The sequence below is a fragment of the Callithrix jacchus genome, chromosome 7 (genome assembly GCF_049354715.1).
Source record: "Callithrix jacchus isolate 240 chromosome 7, calJac240_pri, whole genome shotgun sequence".
Taxonomy (NCBI): domain Eukaryota; kingdom Metazoa; phylum Chordata; class Mammalia; order Primates; family Cebidae; genus Callithrix; species Callithrix jacchus.
This window is the reverse complement of record NC_133508.1, coordinates 118,015,524-118,033,768: the sequence shown is the minus strand read 5'-3', so window position 1 is coordinate 118,033,768 and position 18,245 is coordinate 118,015,524. Positions and strand designations below refer to the sequence as shown.

The following is an 18,245-nucleotide window of genomic DNA, read 5'->3' as shown; positions in this document are numbered from 1 at the left end:
GACATAAGTGAAATTCACAGAACTCATTACCATCTACCTCATAAGGGTATTGTGAAAATGCCCATTAACATTTATAGAGTGCTTTGAGCTCCACAAAAGAAAGACATTACCTAAGAACAAAGTAAATACTTTTAAAAGCAACATTTAAGTGATTTAACTGTGAATGAATCAAACACAGATGGGTTACCTTTATGTAAATAGAAGAATGAAATTAAGCAATGAAGTTATTGGCAAACAATTTCTTGCTTTAGGTTTTATGAATTGGAACTACTTTAAACATGGGTTGAAATTCCATAAACCTAATATGGGGACATTTGCCAATTTTTGATACTATAAATAAATATTCTTTTATGAGGATTCAAGAGAATTATTCAAGAATTATTCATATTTCTAATAATGATCCCACATTTCTCAAGAGAAACTCATGTTAAAGAGGTATTTATTTCAAATCAAAAGAAATTATTGCTTTGTTTTTATAAAATGCTGATTACAAAGATAAGTTTCATTTTCCACTGATTCAACTGATATTTGATTACAGATAATGTTAGACTTTATTGCATCTATTAGAAATGCAACAATATTTATGATTGAATAATATTTTGGAGTATAAAATGCTGAAATAAGAAATTATAGGTTGGCTCAAATATCAGTGGAGTCAATGTCTAGCCTTGGAACCTCAACCATGACATTTAATAGGACTCTGAAGACTGAGAACATAGAGAAAATAGTGATTACAGAGTCTTAGCAAAATTCATCCTTAATGAGCCTTAAGCAGAGACTCAATTTGTGTTACCAAATCATCATGCTTTTTAAGTGAAAATCGTTTTATCTCGCCTTAATTGACAAAGCTAGGGTAAGACTAAAACTAAAGATTAATTATCTTTTATTAGTTTCTCCTGTTAACACTACTCAAAATTGTTTTAATATTTGAGAAATACAACTTTGGGAAAATATAGTTCTCAACTCACAGAAGTCAGTCTGATTCCTAATAATGTATGTCATTTGGCAATCACAAAGTTTCGGGGTTTTTATTCTTATGGTCATCCAGTGAGCAAGTTTGCTATCTTGTCTTTGAAAGCATTCACATAGGTGAATCCATAATCATACCTTAAGATAAAGGTGGAAAGTAAGAAAAACTTTTAAAACGTAGTTAGATATTAACCATTTGCCAAGCCTCAAACTTTGTGGACATGACCTTATTAAATCATAGTGGTCATATAGGGAAAGTATTACTACCACTTCACGGAAAGAGAAATAAAGTCTCTAAGAGTTTTAGTAGCTTGCTTCAGATTACACAGCAAGCAAGAGACAGGCCTAGAATTTTTTTTTTTTTTTTTTTTTGCGACGGAGTTTCACTTGTTACCCAGGCTGGAGTGCAATGGCGCGATCTCTGCTCACAGCAACCTCCGCCTCCTGGGTTCAGGCAATTCTCCTGCCTCAGCCTCCTGAGTAGCTGGGATTACAGGCACGCGCCACCATGCCCAGCTAATTTTTTGTATCTTTAGTAGAGACAGGGTTTCACCATGTTGACCAGGATGGTCTCGATCTCTTGACCTCGTGATCCACCCGCCTCGGCCTCCCAAAGTGATGGGATTACAGGCTTGAGCCACCGCACCTGGCCAGACCTAGAATTTAAATCAAGATCTCTGTGGATCCAAATCGAATGCTGTTCTCCTTATATTCTACTTTCTAGTAAGATAAGCCATTTTGGTGGCTTTTCATAATAATAACTACAGCTGCAAAGATTCTCCTGGAAGTTATTACTTAGGTAGTTACTGGAGAGGCTGTGAATGTCAAGTGTTCTGCATAGCTTTTCAAGCACAAGAACCCCATTCAACATGTTCGCTGATTAACCTATTAAAAACTAGGAGTGATTTAATTTTAATTTGACAGGAATAAATAAATGGATCCCCTCTTATATGCAGAATTTTTCCTGATTTAGAGGGAAGCTCATCCTTTGTATAATGTTTGCTTATTTCTTTGAGATATGTTAGAAGAAGTAAAAGTGAATTAGAAAAAAAATCTAGTAAATTCACAAAATACTTAGATCAGTAGTATTAACATAGAACATCAATAAGAACAAAATAGTTCTAAGGCCTAAGGTTAACCAGCCAGACATCTGCCAGAGAGTGGCAGATCCTAGATGTCAGCCATGGTAGTGTTAATTCCCAAGCTGTGTGCTTGATTTCTGTACTAACTTAATTTAAATAAAAGTTTCTAATGTAAGATTTAATTGAAAGTGATAACAGCAGTCTTTACACCAAACCAAATAGAAATTAAAAATAAAGGCCAACAAAATAGGTGGTATGTCTTCTGATAAGTATCTCTTAGTACTTGTGAAGTTGTGTATTGCAGAGTCTACTTCAAGAACTCATGCTGAAATTTTGTATTATGATAGTTCTGACAGTACTATTCTTAATTTTTGGGTGAGAAGACTGAGGCCCAGAAATTTCTCATTACCTATCTGCTATAATTTGAGACTCCAATAAAAACTTTTCCCATTTTATTTTCTTTGATAACATTTATTATTTATGACTGGTTATTTTTTATCCTATACTATCTATTTTTTATTGGGAAAGAAGTATAGATATTGTTTTCTTTTTTGTCTTTATAAGCAATCAAGGAATCAGTTTTCTAATGCTAAGTTAATAAGAAAAATGAAGGAAATTTAGAAGTTTGTATTGAAACTTTAATAGTTTTAGGTATTATGGCTCTAATTCATGAAAGTATAAAAATGTATGTTTCATAATTTATTTCTCATTATATCCAATTAACTCTTTTGCTATGATACTTCTTTTTGTTTTTTGAGATGGAGTAGTGCCCTGACAGCAGGCTAGAGTGCAGTGATACAGTCTCAGCTCACTGCAACCTCCACCTTCCTGGGTTCAAGCGATTCTTCCACCTCAGCCTCCTGAGTAGCTGGGACCACGGGCATGTACCACAACACCTGGCTAATTTTTGTATTTTTAGTAGAGACAAGGTTTCACCATGTTGGTCAGGATGGTCTTGATCTCTTGACTTCCTGATCTGCTGGCCTTGGCCTCCCAAAGTGCTGAGATTACAGGCATGAGCCAACAAGCCCAGCCTGCTCTGATATTTTCATGTAATTCATAGCTATAGGCTATAATTCAGCAAGAAATAATAAATAAATAGATAAGCATTTGATTACTTGTCTATATACAACTATAGACTATTGTATGTTAGAGGAGAGTAGACAGGGAAAATTTTATTTAAAAATTGTGGCTCACGCCTGTAATCCCAGCACTTTGGGAGGCCGAGGCGGGTGGATCAGGAGGTCAAGAGATCGAGACCATTCTGGTCAACATGGTGAAACCCCGTCTCTACTAAAAATACAAAAAGAAATTAGCTGGGCATGGTGGTGCGCGCCTGTAATCCCAACTACTCAGGAGGCTGAAGCGGGAGAATTGCCTGAACCCAGGAGGTGAAAGTTGTGGTGAGCCAAGATCGCGCCATTTACACTCCAGACTGGGTAACAAGAGCGAAACTCCGTCTCAAAAAAAAAAAAAAAAAAAAAAAAAAAAAAAAAATTGTTCCAGATAATCTTCAGGTAAAAATGGGATTTTAGGAGCTACTAAATATATCAAATAATGATATCATAAAAGATGTACAAGAAATACATTCTTTATAAATGTGAAAATCTAAAGAAAATTGAAAAAGCTATATGTTAATTTTTTCAGGCAAGATAGCAAAGGCTAAAAGAGAAAAAAGGATTGAGAGAGAAAAAGTTTAGATGGCAGAGAAATCCATGGTATAGGACTTTGAAACAGTAATTTGTAATGTAATGAATAACTCTTGATAGAAATGATCTAGTTAAACCAATAGCCAAGCAATGTTTTCTGTTATTCAGAAGCAAAGTGAATTGGAATAGTGAGAAACATTAATTTAGTAAAGGAAATATTTTACTATTTCAGAAATTGAAGATAAGCAGGAATCACTCATTTATTCATTCATTTAATAATATTCAAGTATGCCTCTGTTCCAGACATTGTTCTAAGTGCTGGGGTTATAGCAGTGAACAAAATAGACTGGCTAACAGAAAATTGTGACCCTTATGGAGGAAGAACTCTACTAAACCTCTACATAGATGTGTGGAAGTGCTACAAAATGTAGTGGTTGGATCATTTCTTAATTCTTCCTGGGTCTATTTGATAAAATGTGTCCTTAATTCTTAAATCTATTCTTCTGAAATCAATGATTCTTATATTGATGTTGCTGCATCTTCAGTGTGAAAATTAATATTGCATTCTAGAAAAAAAAAGTAACAAATCAACCTAAAAGAAAACAAAAAGTTAGAATGCCAAGTTTAGGGATAATTCTGCATGAAAAGGAGAAGCATCAACTACTGAAAGTGATTTTTTGTTAGAATTCTCAAACAGTGATTTTTTTTTTTATTTGTTAGATTTCTCCAGCAGCTACAGATCTATTTCAGGCCTGTTTATGCTATTCAATAAAATCACACCACATCCATAATTATTAACTTGAACTCTGTAGGTCAGAACAAATGGCCATTCTAGAAGAAAAGTAAAACCACTAAAGAGTAAAGTTGCAATGATTAATAAACTACGAATTCTTATAATGTTCTCACATTAGAAGACAATGTTTCTTTGAAAAAAATGTAAGAGGTATTCTCCGCAGTTTCTTGGTTTTCTATTTTAAGGCACTGGATCTTTGTGAAATGTGAGGTTTTGTGAACTTGCTTTGGATGTGGTTTTCTGAAAAGGCCAAGAAGAAATTCTAAACCCTTTTTGTGATATATTCTTGTTCCCATCAGTGACCTCTCATTGAGGAGAGAGGGAAGAAGGACGAACGAAAATGAGGTTTTCTCTGATGGCAAGTCAATTTAAGAGAACCCTCTGATCAATGAGTGTGCTTGGTTAAGGTAAGAGGTTTCTGGTTTATTTTAAGGTGAAAAAAAGGTCAATACATCCTTGATGGCTTGTAGTCTTTGAAAGTGGGGATACATGTTTTCAACAAGGCATCAGATAGTTAAGCTTGATTTTGCATAAGGACTTTATCTGTGGAGTATAAAAATATCCTTAGTTAACTTAATGGCAAAAAGAGAAGTGAAACTCAAAAGTTGTATTTGACAAAATTCATTAGAAAAGACATATTAGTGAACATTATCTTACTAGACAAAAGTTGACTTCAATTAATGGCTAATATTTTAAAAAATATGTATGACATTGTTTTTTAATTGAACCAGTGAAGACACTGATGTTGAAACTATGTTCAATTCTAAGATTTATAAACCTTAATTTCTCCTTTCTCCCCGATTTAGAAGACATAACATGAAGTATATTTGACAATGAATTGTTTATAAGACACAAAAGGCAAAGAAAAATAAATGGAATATTCTATTCTATTTCACCCAAGAAACCAAATTTCCAGTTAGATTCAATATAGTGAGGGGTGTGCAAACATCTGAGCTAAGAGATTGTCATGTCCCTATCAACGACAACTGCTTGTGGGACCGAAATTGTTTAAGAAATCTGACGAGATTAATGATTTCCAACATTCCTTGTATAGGATGCAATGAGCTCATACTTTCCTTTGTTCATTATGTTTTACAAACAGCTAAATGAGTAACAGCACTAATTTGCTTTAATATAGTCCTTCATATCAAAGTATCTTAAAGTGTTTTTGCAAAGAAATTGCACAGGATCCAGTAATGCATATGCTGTGTTGTTAATCACATTGCAAAGTGAAGATATAAAGAGCTTAAGTAGCTCTTCCTAGATCTATGGAAAAAAATCATTCAAAGATTCATGAATTAATTGTAGGAATCCTGGCTCCTAGTTCATTGATCCAAAGCTGGACCTCATATTTATTAGATAGACATATTTGTCTTTAGGGGCTAACCAGAGGCATACAATTTTTTCAGCTCTAACTATCTCAGCTTAGTAATGAATAATAAAGAATTGCTAGGGAGGGCAAATTTCGAATGCTAGATTTGTAATAAGTTTGATTATGTTTTTCAAAATATTCTATACTTGGCAAAAACAAGATCTTTTGTGTCTATGTGTCTATCTCATCTTTTCTCAGTTTGTTTATTTATAATCTGCTTTGTTCCTAGAGGAATTTGCCGGTCAGTGAACAACAACACACCCATTCTTTGTCCTACTTAAAAATTTAAATTTGGATTTTAAAATATTTTAAAAATTGGTAAATAAAGAATAAACTACTGCTAAAAATGAAATCAGGACATTTTTTGGCCCTGTTCCATTTAAGAATAGAATCAAGGGTTCACTTGTGAACACTTCCCTTAGAAGAATCTTCTAAGAAGCAGCAGCAATGAACAAAGGAAAGTATGAGCTCATTGCATCCTATACAAGGAATGTTGGAAATCAGTGAGTAAGGGTCTCATATAAATATATGTGGATCCCCCAGTAGGATATTACACACACACACACACACACACATTTTCATTGTGTGCCTTACATGAAAATCGTTTATTAGAATATTGTAATCGACTCATATACCTTAGCACATATAAATCTTATGAGATTAATACATCATCCTGTATTTTATAAAATCTAGAAAACTTTCTTTTAAAAACTACCGGACACTCTGCACTATTTGGAAGCAATTTGGAGTCAGTTCTAAATAATATCTCATGCCATGCTAAACATCTGTTCAGAACATACCCTTGTTGGTGTAAATGCTTAGTACTCAAAGGACCAGGTGGTCCTTTGAAAATGTTGGTATTTTTGTTTGAGAGGACATTAAAATAAATATTCTGGACTAAGTCAGTTTACCTCTTAAATTTTTTTTTCTTATTCTATCTGTTTTCAGAATTTTCATGTTTCTAAAATGGGCCGGAGAACTGTCTTTTTCTTAAGCAAACTATACTCAACTCTAATTCAATCATTTGGTGAGGCCATTATACTTATTTATAAACAACAAATAATTTGGTAGAAATAGCTAGATTCCACCTAAGTTTTTCGAGAATATTAATTTAGACTATTTTACACTTTTGCACTGCAGCATTTCCTAATTTAATACAAGGATTTCTTGTTTGCCTATCATGTGAACTGTGGCAGGGGGTACAAAAGATACATAGCACATAGTTTCTATCCCCAGAGAATCTAAAGTTTGGGAACAAACAGCACCTAGGAGGGAAGGTTGCACTTCCACCACGTGGAAAGTTGCAATCCGAGAATGGTACATCCAATAGACCCAGTTAAGGGTAAAGTCATAAAGCAAATTTCATCCAGAAGGTATCTATGGCTATACTATGCAGATGGAAAATATAAACAAATGTATAAAGAAACCATTTAAATGAGCTAAAATGTGCAAGCAAAATGTTCTAATTGAGATTTGTTAAAAATTATTTCATTCATTCAAAAATATTAGTGTCTTTAATGTGTTGGATACTATTCTAGGATATTATCCTGAATGGCAGATGTGTCCCGCCTTTAGGGAGCATGTAGTTTCATAGAGGTGGGAAGATGGATATTCTAAGAGTTTCTCTTTAGTTACAGTATTAATCATTGAAATGAAGGAAACGTACAGGAGTTTGTGAGTGTGTATGTTAAGGACATTTAAGTTAGTATGGTGAATTATGGAAAACTTCACTGACATTGCCACATTTAGGATGAGATGGACAAAAGAGAAAGATAAGCACTTCACCTGGAGGAGAAGAGCAGGAAATGAGGCTGGTAAAGCAAATAACGAGGCAGACTGCAATACTTAGTCATTATGCAAAGGACGATGAGAAACGAGAGAAAAGTTTTGATCAGGAGAATCAGATAATTCAAAACAATTTTGTTTGATAATGGGTTATAGTGACTAAGACTGAACATTTAAGAGACAATTTCAGTAGTCAAGGAGAAAGACAATGATGGCTTGTATTAGGGTCCTTCTGATATGGTTTCTTGGATGTTATTTTTCACTCATATTTTCAGTATCAGATTCTAAAACATGGTGGAACACACTTGTTTAATACCAAATGCAATCTCCTGAGGAGATCTAAATAGGAAGCCCATATATTAGTCAAATGTGTAATCAGTGTGTATTGATTGTGGGTCTGCAGAGTGTCCTGCCTGTGTGTATGCTTTTATAATGGTCCAGGTGGTGCCTAAAGATTTCATGAATTGAATCCCAAGGAGCCAGATAATGATCATGTTTCCTAAGGAGGAAGATGATAGTAACATATCACCATGAGCTGTGAACATTTGCAGTAAGACCAATCTTTCCAAATTAAACAATGCATCTCTTTGCATTTCTAATGCTGGTAATAAAACTTTCACTTTAAACTAGAATGTGTATGTGTTGATCTGAAAGAGACAACTTACATCTTTTATTTTACATCACAAAACATGAAAAGTTTGTGTAATATTCCAACTTTGTTTTAATTATTTAATGTAACTGCACTCTCTTCTAGAAGATTATTTAACAATGTAATAGAATGTTTCAAATAAAAATGTTCTATTTCTTATGAGAAATTCTTCCATTTAAAGCAAATTTCAGATCGTTGCAAATATCTCATTCTTAGTTTACCAAACAATATTAAATTTATTAGAGAACAGTTTAACTGTAGCAACAATATAAATTAACACTGCTCCTCCCCTTCATTCATCTTGGAATAAGATAATGAGGCAAGACTACTTTAGTAGAGATATCACTTTTCACTGAATAACTCATCTGTGAATAGCCCCAGATTGCAAAAATTACAGCATCATTTAAGCTTTATTTATGGTTAGTGTGAGGTTAAAACTGTGGTAATATTTTATAGTGCATGGAAAAACTAATCACAGCAGCATATTTATGGAAGTGGATTAAGATGATTCATCTTTTAAAAAAGATAACTGAACCTATTGACTAATAGTAATTTAGGTCGACTAATATTTTTAAACTTAGGTGAACACTACATATTAAATCAGATAATTTCTAGAGCTATCTAATCCATCTCATATCTGCTGCTGAGCTCTTACTGTGTAGCTCTGGTACCTCTATTCTGTATTGAAACATAAATGTCCATAATTATTAAATAACATCGATAAATCTTACAATGTAATATGTTTCCAGTTTCAAATGTCACCTTTTCTATAGGATGTTTTTTTGTGTGAACAATCTGCTGTAGTTGGTAGCAAATAATTAAAATGGCATCAACTATAAATACAAAACAGCATCAACTATAAAGGTTGGGAACATAGAAATATAAAATATACAGAATAAGATACATTAAATATTCATAGAAATTAAAAGCAAATTCACAGACTCTTGTAAGGTTTAATTAATTTGTCACATACACAGAAAAACTCTTGAAAAAAAATTTTTTTTTCATTTATCTCCCTAGAGTCCTGTTCTTTACAGTACGAGTAGCTGCCCTTGCTCAATCTCTTTTTGCCTTCCACTAATTAAAGCAAAAACCAAACAAAAATTAAAATATGGTAAAAAAACAACTATGATGATGTATCATGCACTGAAGAAATTAAACCATAAACAAAATTAAACTGTAAACAAAAAATAATGTTCTGTTGCTGCTTATTATTTGGAATAATAACATCTTGAGGCTCATTTGTAAGAAAAAGAAACTAATTGAATTAACTTAAGAAAAGCATGTATTCCTACCTTACTGATGTATTTAGGATTCAATAGTAAGAGTTTGGACATTATTCTGAAGCCTGAAATAGTCAGCAAGTGATAGACAGTAGAATAATGGTATGAGATTGATGTTTCAGTTGTTTTTAAATTTAATAAATGACTATACTTTGTTTTGTAATCACACAAATGAATAACCACTATAAATAATTTTGAAAATATAACTCAGAAGAAAACAAAAAGACAAAACAGAATGAAAAGAAACAAAATGACAATATTAAAAGAAACGCTGTGATTAGCTATTTTCTGCCTAATGCTCTGAGACCTTTGGGTAGGCTCAATGGAAATACATGATACATTGCTGTATGGCATACATTTCCTTAGAGGCCCTTTGGCAGACTCCTGAGTACTGACATCATTCATGCTCCTCACTCACCACCAACTGCTCAGACTATCACTTCAGTGAGGAACAAAGGAAGTCCATGGATTATACTCTTGGTCTTCATGGTGGTGGTTGGATGTCTTTTCTGCTAGTTTGGAAATGACACTAAGCAAGATAAGCTTGAAAAGTCTGACTCATGATTTCTGCTAGTTTTTGGTCTGGTCTGGTCTGGTCTGATGGTCAGCTGAGCTTAAGCACCCAAAATCAAATGCCCAGCTTAGGTGGATTTGAAGCCTGGTGCTCTGGATTCTGGTTATATAAGTCAAAGTTCTACAAGAAATAAGAAATTTCTTATATATAATAAGAAATTGGTTTGTGTGGTTACTGTGGCTGACAAGTCCCAAGATGTGCAGGGTGAGCTGGCAAGTTGGAGACCCAAGGGAGTCACTGGTACAGGTCCAGTTCAAGTTTGAAGGCCTCAAGAACTAGAACATATGGCATAGTTTTCCAGTCTGAAGGCTAATGTTTCAGTTCAAGTCTGAAGGCAGGAATGAGCTGAAGTCTTAGCTCAAAGGCAATCAGGCAAGATCTCTCTTTTCCTTGGGAGAGGGTCAGCCTTATTGTTTTATTTAGGCCTTCCACTAACTAGATGAGACCCACACACACTAGGTAGTGAAATATGCTTTACTCAGTCTATGGATATAAATGGAACCTCATCCAAAAATATCCTCATAGAAACAACCAGAAAAATACCTGAATCAATATCTGGGCACACTTGAAGTCTAGTCAGGCTCACACATAAAATTAACAATTGTGCTGAGTGTTTTGCATGAGTATAGACTCTAATCTTGATATTTCTTCTCTCATATAGCATATTTTATATTTTCCTTTGATCATTTCCACTGGTATATAAACATATTTTAAAGTTTACCATCTTCTAAAAGCCCTGCCTTCACATCTCCCTAATGCTGCTGTTTCATTTCTCTCTTTTGTAAAATTTTAGAAAGAACCGTCCTTATTAACTTTCTCTATGCCACTGCTCCCATGTTTGTCTTTAGCTCTCATCTGTCTTTTTCTTTGCCATTGTGCCATAATAACCACTGCTGTTTCCAGTCTTTTTTATTGTTAATCGTTTCATAACTTCTTGGAAGCATTTGACACAATTGACCTCTCTGTCTTTGTGGAATCACTCCCTTCTTTTGGTTTTCTTGATAAGAACACTCTCGTGGTTTTCACCTTCTGTACCACTGGTTATTTTGTTACCTCTTTTTTATCGGTCAGATTCAATTTTAGAAGTGGGGTACAGTTCACTTGCCAGTTTTCTGTATATACTCTTTCTTGAGGTCTTAGATATTCAGACAATTGGTATGATTTTAACACTGATTTTTAAGCTACTTTTTAATACTGTTACCATAGGAAGTCTGCATAACTTCTCTGTGCTTCAGTATACTTAGCAATGGAAGTGACTAATAGAGTTTTTATAAAGACTAAATGAATTAATATGTGCAAATAGCTAAAACTATGTTTGGTACGAGGTAAGCTGAAGGTAACAATAAATGTGTTATATGCATGTCTGTGTATTCATTCACATACAGTAACAAGCCTTGGGGGGTGTGTATGTGCGTATTCTAATACTGCAGTGAATCATTTCTCAATTTCTTCTCAATGGATACAGTTATACGATGACATTGATAATGACAAGAAGTACATTGGCATGGGACATGACATTAAAACCGGAATAAAATATCACACGTTCCAAGCAAGTATTTCTATCTGTGTGATCTGGGACGAGGTACTTAAGCTTTCTGAGCATCAGTTGACTTTTTTCTTTACAAGGCTTAAAATAATAGCAATGTCTATCTTGTGGAGTAATGAAGATTCAATTACTGAATATGTGTAAAACGCTTAGAACAGCGTCCATAATAAGCACTTTGTGTGAGACATTATCATGATATGAGGTGAATTATATGTGCTTATCTCTTTCATCAATGAAGGTGTTTGTGGCTAACCTGTTTTCCTATTGGATTATAAAGTTGTTGGTTAGTAAGCCATATCAACTATTTTTATTGCCAGAAGCCTCTACCACAGTCATGAATATCATTGATATAATTAAGTTTTAGCAATTATTCCGAATGGATTATCTACCAATAAAATCTCACATAAACATCTTTTATTTTGGCAAATTATGAATAACCCCTTATTTCAGAAGTATTAGAGATAGAAGCTTACAGTTAAAAAGTAACTAGTGCCTGTAGTTGAGTGTAGAGATAAAGTTTATAAATTAACATTATATTTTTATTTGTATCTAGAATATATTTATGGTATCAAATAGAATTATGTAACTATCTATATCTATTATAAAATTAGGCCAAAAAGTTGATGAGTGTGATTTTCAAAAAGTAAAAATACAAAATTATAAAATCAGTGTTAACTAAATACTTTCAAACCCTTTTTCTGACTACTTTAATGAATATAAACCCTAAGTAGCAATTACTGTGGACATGCAAATCAGATTCCTTCTCATGCTATTTCTATTTTTTCTATTCTGCCATAGAGATTAATTCTAGCTCATTTTAAAGCCATATCTTAAATTCAAATGTAACTAATGTTCAAAGAGATATTAGACATTTTACAATTAGAAGAGTGTTTCTTTGTTCACTTCTGAGGCAAAATAATGTTTAGTTTTAAATAAGAGGTGTTAGTTACTCAGTCAAATAATTTTGTTTTATTTATGGAAATAACAAAAGTGTTAAGACCTGTTACAATCTTTTAAAATTAAAAATGATTATCTTCTGCAGCATGAGCACAATCAGTCTATGTTACATATATAATGCATCTCAACTCATAACCATGTTGGTAGCTTTTTGTGATTAATAATAGGAAATAGATGAGTAAGATAAATTTACCCCTTTTCTTTCAAATGTAGGTGAGGATACATATAGATTCTAAAATTCACAGTATATATAGATATGTTTAATAAAAGAACCTGAAGGTAGACTTATGAAGATAGAAAATGATTGAGATAAAATAGATCAACAAATAATTATTCATCAGTTAATGTGCACAAGACACTTACTCAGGTCCTTCTGATTCCAGCATTGCTTTTAAGATGGCAAACAAATATTTTCAGAATGCTAAATATATTTCAGTCATATATTTCTAGGTATGGGAATTGTAAATGATAAAATTGATGCCCTGAGATTACTTCCATCCTAGGAGCAAGGTAGGTGGACAATAAGACTCTGTGTTTCGAAAGCTGAATCCAAAAAATGATGTTAGCTACTGATAATAAGGTGATATGATTTCACATACTTGAGAAGGACTGTGTGCTCAATGTCGTTGGGTTCTTTACATTAGGCATTCAGGAGGGTCCCTTTACCTTACAGCTCTTTGAAGATTGGTTTGAACAACATTCCAAGAAAAGACATAGGTGCAAATGCTATAAAACTGGAGTGCACAGGTGTTTTTACGAAACCAAAAGCAATGTGGCTGGGGCAAGTAAGCAACAAAGCAAGAAGAGTGTGGGAAGATGACATTGTGCACAGACAAGATTATGTGGCGCCTTGAGGGACGTGGCAAGAAGTTGGATTTTAGTTTCCTGCAGTAAAAACCTATTGATGGTGATCTGATTACATTGAACATCTCAGAAACAAAATTCTGGCTGCTGGTTGGATGATAGGAGAACAAGAGTGGAAAGCAAGGAGATGGAAACTTAACAAGCGGTTGATGTAAATTTGGCTAGAGATGATGGTGAATTTGTAATCACTAAGAGGTGGTAGGATTCAGGACATATGTTTTGAGGGATCTTCCTGATGAATGAGATGAGAGTGAGCAAAAGAGTGGAGTCAAGTGTGCATGTTAGTTTTGTTTGTCTTCCCCTGAGGAATTGGGTTGTCATTGCTGCTGTTTGCTAAGATGGGAAAAGCTTAGAAACAAGAACATAAAATATCTGTACAGGATGAAATAAATTGTTTTGCTTGAGCTACATTCAGTTTGAGATTCTTATATATGCCACAGTAAATGTATTAAGAATGAAATTAAATGCATGAGTTAAGAAGTGAAGTAAAGGGGCAAGGTTGGACAGATAAAGTTAGTAGTTGTCAGTGGATAAAACACATAAAATCATGGGATTATATAAAATTGTTTATGGAAAAAATGGATCTATGCAAGAGAAGAACATTAAAAATTAAGATCTTAGCATCCAAAATTTGGCAATCCGGAGGAAGAGAAAGAACCAATAAAGAAAACTGTGAAGAAGAGTTGAGGGAAATAAGAGGCAAACTAAGAACATGATGATTTAAATATAAAAAAGGAAATAGTTCTAGAAGAAATGGTTGGTAAGCCATATCAATAGTATGAGAGGTAGAATTCGATTGGCTTTGGTATGGCACAGATCTCTGATGGCCTCAGAGCCTTGAGGAGGAATAGCTTTACTGGAAATGGTTAAGAACGTATTAAATAGGTTGTAGAAACCATGAGTTCAAGACAAATCTTTTGAGAAGCATGGCTCTGAAGGAGAGCCAAGAAATAGCAAACAAGAGGACATGAATTCATTCATCTGTTTCATTTGAAGAGTAAAACATGAGGTGTTTTGGCTTTATCAGCTGTCATAGTATTTATTTTCATGATTGGTTCATGGAATATATGAACTAATATATGGAATATATGAACAGTTCATGAGATATATAAATTTCATTTTCTGCATGTATTATTCATCCCCAGATTCTTTGAAACTAAAAGCTTGGTGAACAGTGATGACCTTCCCAGATGGGTATATCCTTTCCTCAGGCCAAGGCGTTTGCATAGCTGTGTTTTCTTGCTAGATTCTCTAGTCAAGCAAAGTTCTTGTATACCAAGAACTATACTGTGTTTTAGAGATTATAAAATAAAGAGAAGTGGTCTGGGTCATTAAAGAGCTTACAGCATAAGTATTCCCCATTAAATTCTGAGTTGGTCTTATTTATGATTTTCTGAAATGTACTATCCTATCAATAGTGTTCCCATTTTTAGTAGACAAAAAAGGCATTGTTCTAGATAGACAAAAATGAACGCACTGTCACAATTACTTTCTAATCAAAATAAAAAGTCCATGTAAAACAACTTTCACATTCAACTTTTCTGGAGAAAAGCATAAAGAACAAAAGCATCTGCAATGTGTGTAAATTGGCTAGTATCCTTGTCTGGCACTTTCCAAATTGTTTTAGCAACGTTTGGCAGGAATTTATCACAAATTACGGATGATTATAATTTTGCAGTATGTGCAAGCAGATGGAGAAGATGAATTGACAGAGAGAATGTTTCTTCCTAGGAAACTGATTGGTAATAATAATTATCTTAAAGAGGGCAAAAAACTATGAATCGCCCATTGACATTTTAATATATGTATATAAAAATTTGAGAATTTATCCTATTAAGAGAGCCTTTAATTTATACAAATTTGGAAACTGACAAAAAGGAAAAAAGTCTACCAAAATTACTCGAGAATGGTGCAGTGTACACACTTAAAAAACACTCTGACTTGTAGAAAAGCATAATTATTCCATTAATATGTCTGTTTGCTAAGGAAAGTAATTAATTTGGCAGCTAATTAAAGAAAGAGCATATAGTTAATAGTAGATTATTTTTCTTAGTGATAAAATTTCAGTGTTTCTAACAAATGAGATCATTTTTCAGTCTTTCTTAAACTTATGAGTAATCATGAAAAATCATGGGAACTTTATAAAATGGCTGTGTTTTGAAGAATTAAATTGAAAATAAGCAAATTTTCATTAAAAATATTTCATAACTGTATTTTGAGGTTTATAGCAACATAGTTCAGTAGAGAGTTGGACAGCACAGTCAGAATATCTGGGATCAAATTTGGGCCACTCTATCCTTGCAAATGACTTAACCTCTCATACCTCTCTCCTCTTTACCGTCAAAATACTACACCATGGAGCCAACCACTTCTTACCACCTCCACCACTACAAGCCTGGTCCATGTTGCCATCATTTCTTATGTGAATTATTGAAACAACCTGGTTTTTCTGTTTCAAATGTTGCTCCCTTTGGACAGTTCTAAAAATGGCAGTCAAAGCAATCTCATTTACTGTAAGTCAGATCATAACACTCTTCTATTCTGACCATCCAAGGGTTCTTTTTGATCTCTGGGGCTCCCTGTGTGTTCGTCCTCGCCCCCATCCCTCTGACCTCATCATCAGCACTTTCCCATTTGCCTTTGTTTCCTCTACACATAAGACCTCCTTGCTGTTCGTTGAGCACATCAGGCATGCGCTAGTCCCTAGTTTTTTGAACCTGCTGTTCCACCTGCCTGGTGCATGCTTCTCTTAGATATCCTTATAATTTGCTCCCTCACTGTTTTCAGGTTTCATTCAGGAAAGCTTCCCTAAACACCATCTTTAAAATTGAAACCTTGTCCCCACATCTTTAACACCCTTCCCTAATCCATTATATTATTTTTTTTCTACAGGATATGTTGTCATCTGTGTATTTTAATTATTTGTATTATTTATCTTTTATCTTGCCTCACTAGAATGTAATATCCATGACAAGAGATATTTTCCTCTCTATTGTTTAGTGTACCTGGCACAAAATAGGAATAAGAAATACACTTAAATAAATAGTGTAGCTTTATTAACTTTCTATTTTGATCATGATTGGGAATTCCGGTCTGGTTGTTACCTCAGACTCCTTGCTGCCAGGGAAGTCATTTAATGTTGCCTTATACATAAAATGAGGCTAAAACTTCAACTTTACTACTCTGTTATGGAGATTAAACAAATAAAAGCATGTACCTTATAGGTTGCTTTGAGGGTTGTATAGAACATTTACATGAAAGTCCCTAGTACACTGCTCGGCAGATAGAAGATGACAAATTAATGTTGATGGAATTTGCCTCTGAATGAAGAGATAGTGTTAAACAAATCAAGATATCTTTATTGGGAGTCCTAATTTTATGTTTATGAAAATAAAATTATATGGAACATTTTCCTTAGGAAATTTTGTGAGATGTAGATTTCTAGTCAATTATGTATTTGTTTCTAAACATACTAATATACATTTTGATGGCTTTTATTTTTCACTCACAATATAAACCTTACCAGAATGCATGGATATCTTTGTCAAAGACCACCAGGAACATATCTGTAGTCAAATAGAGCTGGGTTTTTTGAGTATTGTAATGAGGGAGACCGTACTTCTTGGGGCAACTGTGAACTGTCTCAGTAAGAGAGTGTTATAAAGGAGTTACAGGATTTGAAATGTGTTAGGTAATTTCGGGGGAGTATTCAAGAAGTAGTCTGGATCAAGTGCTGTTTGGAAGTGGGGACAGTCTATGAGTATCTTAAGTTTTATCTGGAGGATGGGAGGAAAAGTGGGTCACAATCGGAAAAATAGTTGCAATCACTCATGTTAGTGGAGGGTGAGAGATATTGGTACTTTGGTGTGTGTGATTTGCACAGTAATCTTGTTATTTTTTGTGCTCTTCCATAAATACAGAGTGGCCTATTTTTTGACTCACTTCATTGCAGCCATTGAGTGACCTCTTCTGATATAGGTGACCTCTGAAATTGCCTGTGATCAAAAGGTGGTCACCAAGACCTTGCTCTAAGTACAGAGTCAGCTTCTAGCAACACTAAGGCTTAACTTCCAGGGTCAGGCAAGCTTCCAAATGTCACGGGCTGCCTTTTCCTTTTCCAGGCATTGTATACACATGCACATTTATTCAAACTTGGTTTTGACAATTTTAATTCTTTTTTTTTAACTAAATGATAAGTTACCACATTTAGAGAATTCATTCTTAAGATATATAATTCTTGAGAAAAAATCAGCATAATTTTATATCAAATTTTAAATAATGTATAATATTAGTTTTGGTACAAACTAATACTCAACATTCTCAACCTTTCTTTCTTTTATTTTCCTTTTTTTTTTTTTTTTGAGACAGAGTCTTGCCATGTCACCCAGGCTAGAGTGCAGTGGTGCAATCTCCTCACTGCAACCTCTGACTCTCGGGTTCAAGCAATTCTTTTGCCTCAGCCTCCCAAGTAGCTGGGACTACAGGCATCCATCACCATGCCTTGGTAATTATTGTTTTTAGTAGATACAGGGTTTGACTATGTTGGCCAGGCTGATCTTGAACTCCTGACCTTGTGATCTGCCTGCCTTGGCCTCTCAAAGTGCTGGGATTATAGGCGTAAGCCACCGCACCAGGCCAATACTCAACCTCCCTTAGCTAAGCAGTTGTAAATAAAAAATACATATATACACTAACTAAACAATAGTTTGAAAAAAGTGAAAT

The 18,245-nt window shown here is 34.0% G+C and overlaps 1 long non-coding RNA gene across 1 annotated transcript in view; it reads left to right on the top strand.

The window, feature by feature from the left end:
• Window positions 1-3,585: 3,585 nt before the first annotated feature.
• LOC118143001 (uncharacterized) overlaps window positions 3,586-18,245 on the top strand; it is a 47,620-nt gene continuing 32,960 nt past the window's right edge. The window contains exon 1 of the long non-coding RNA XR_004727010.2: window positions 3,586-4,900. This is a non-coding gene — a long non-coding RNA (uncharacterized LOC118143001). The remainder of the gene's footprint in view (window positions 4,901-18,245) is intronic.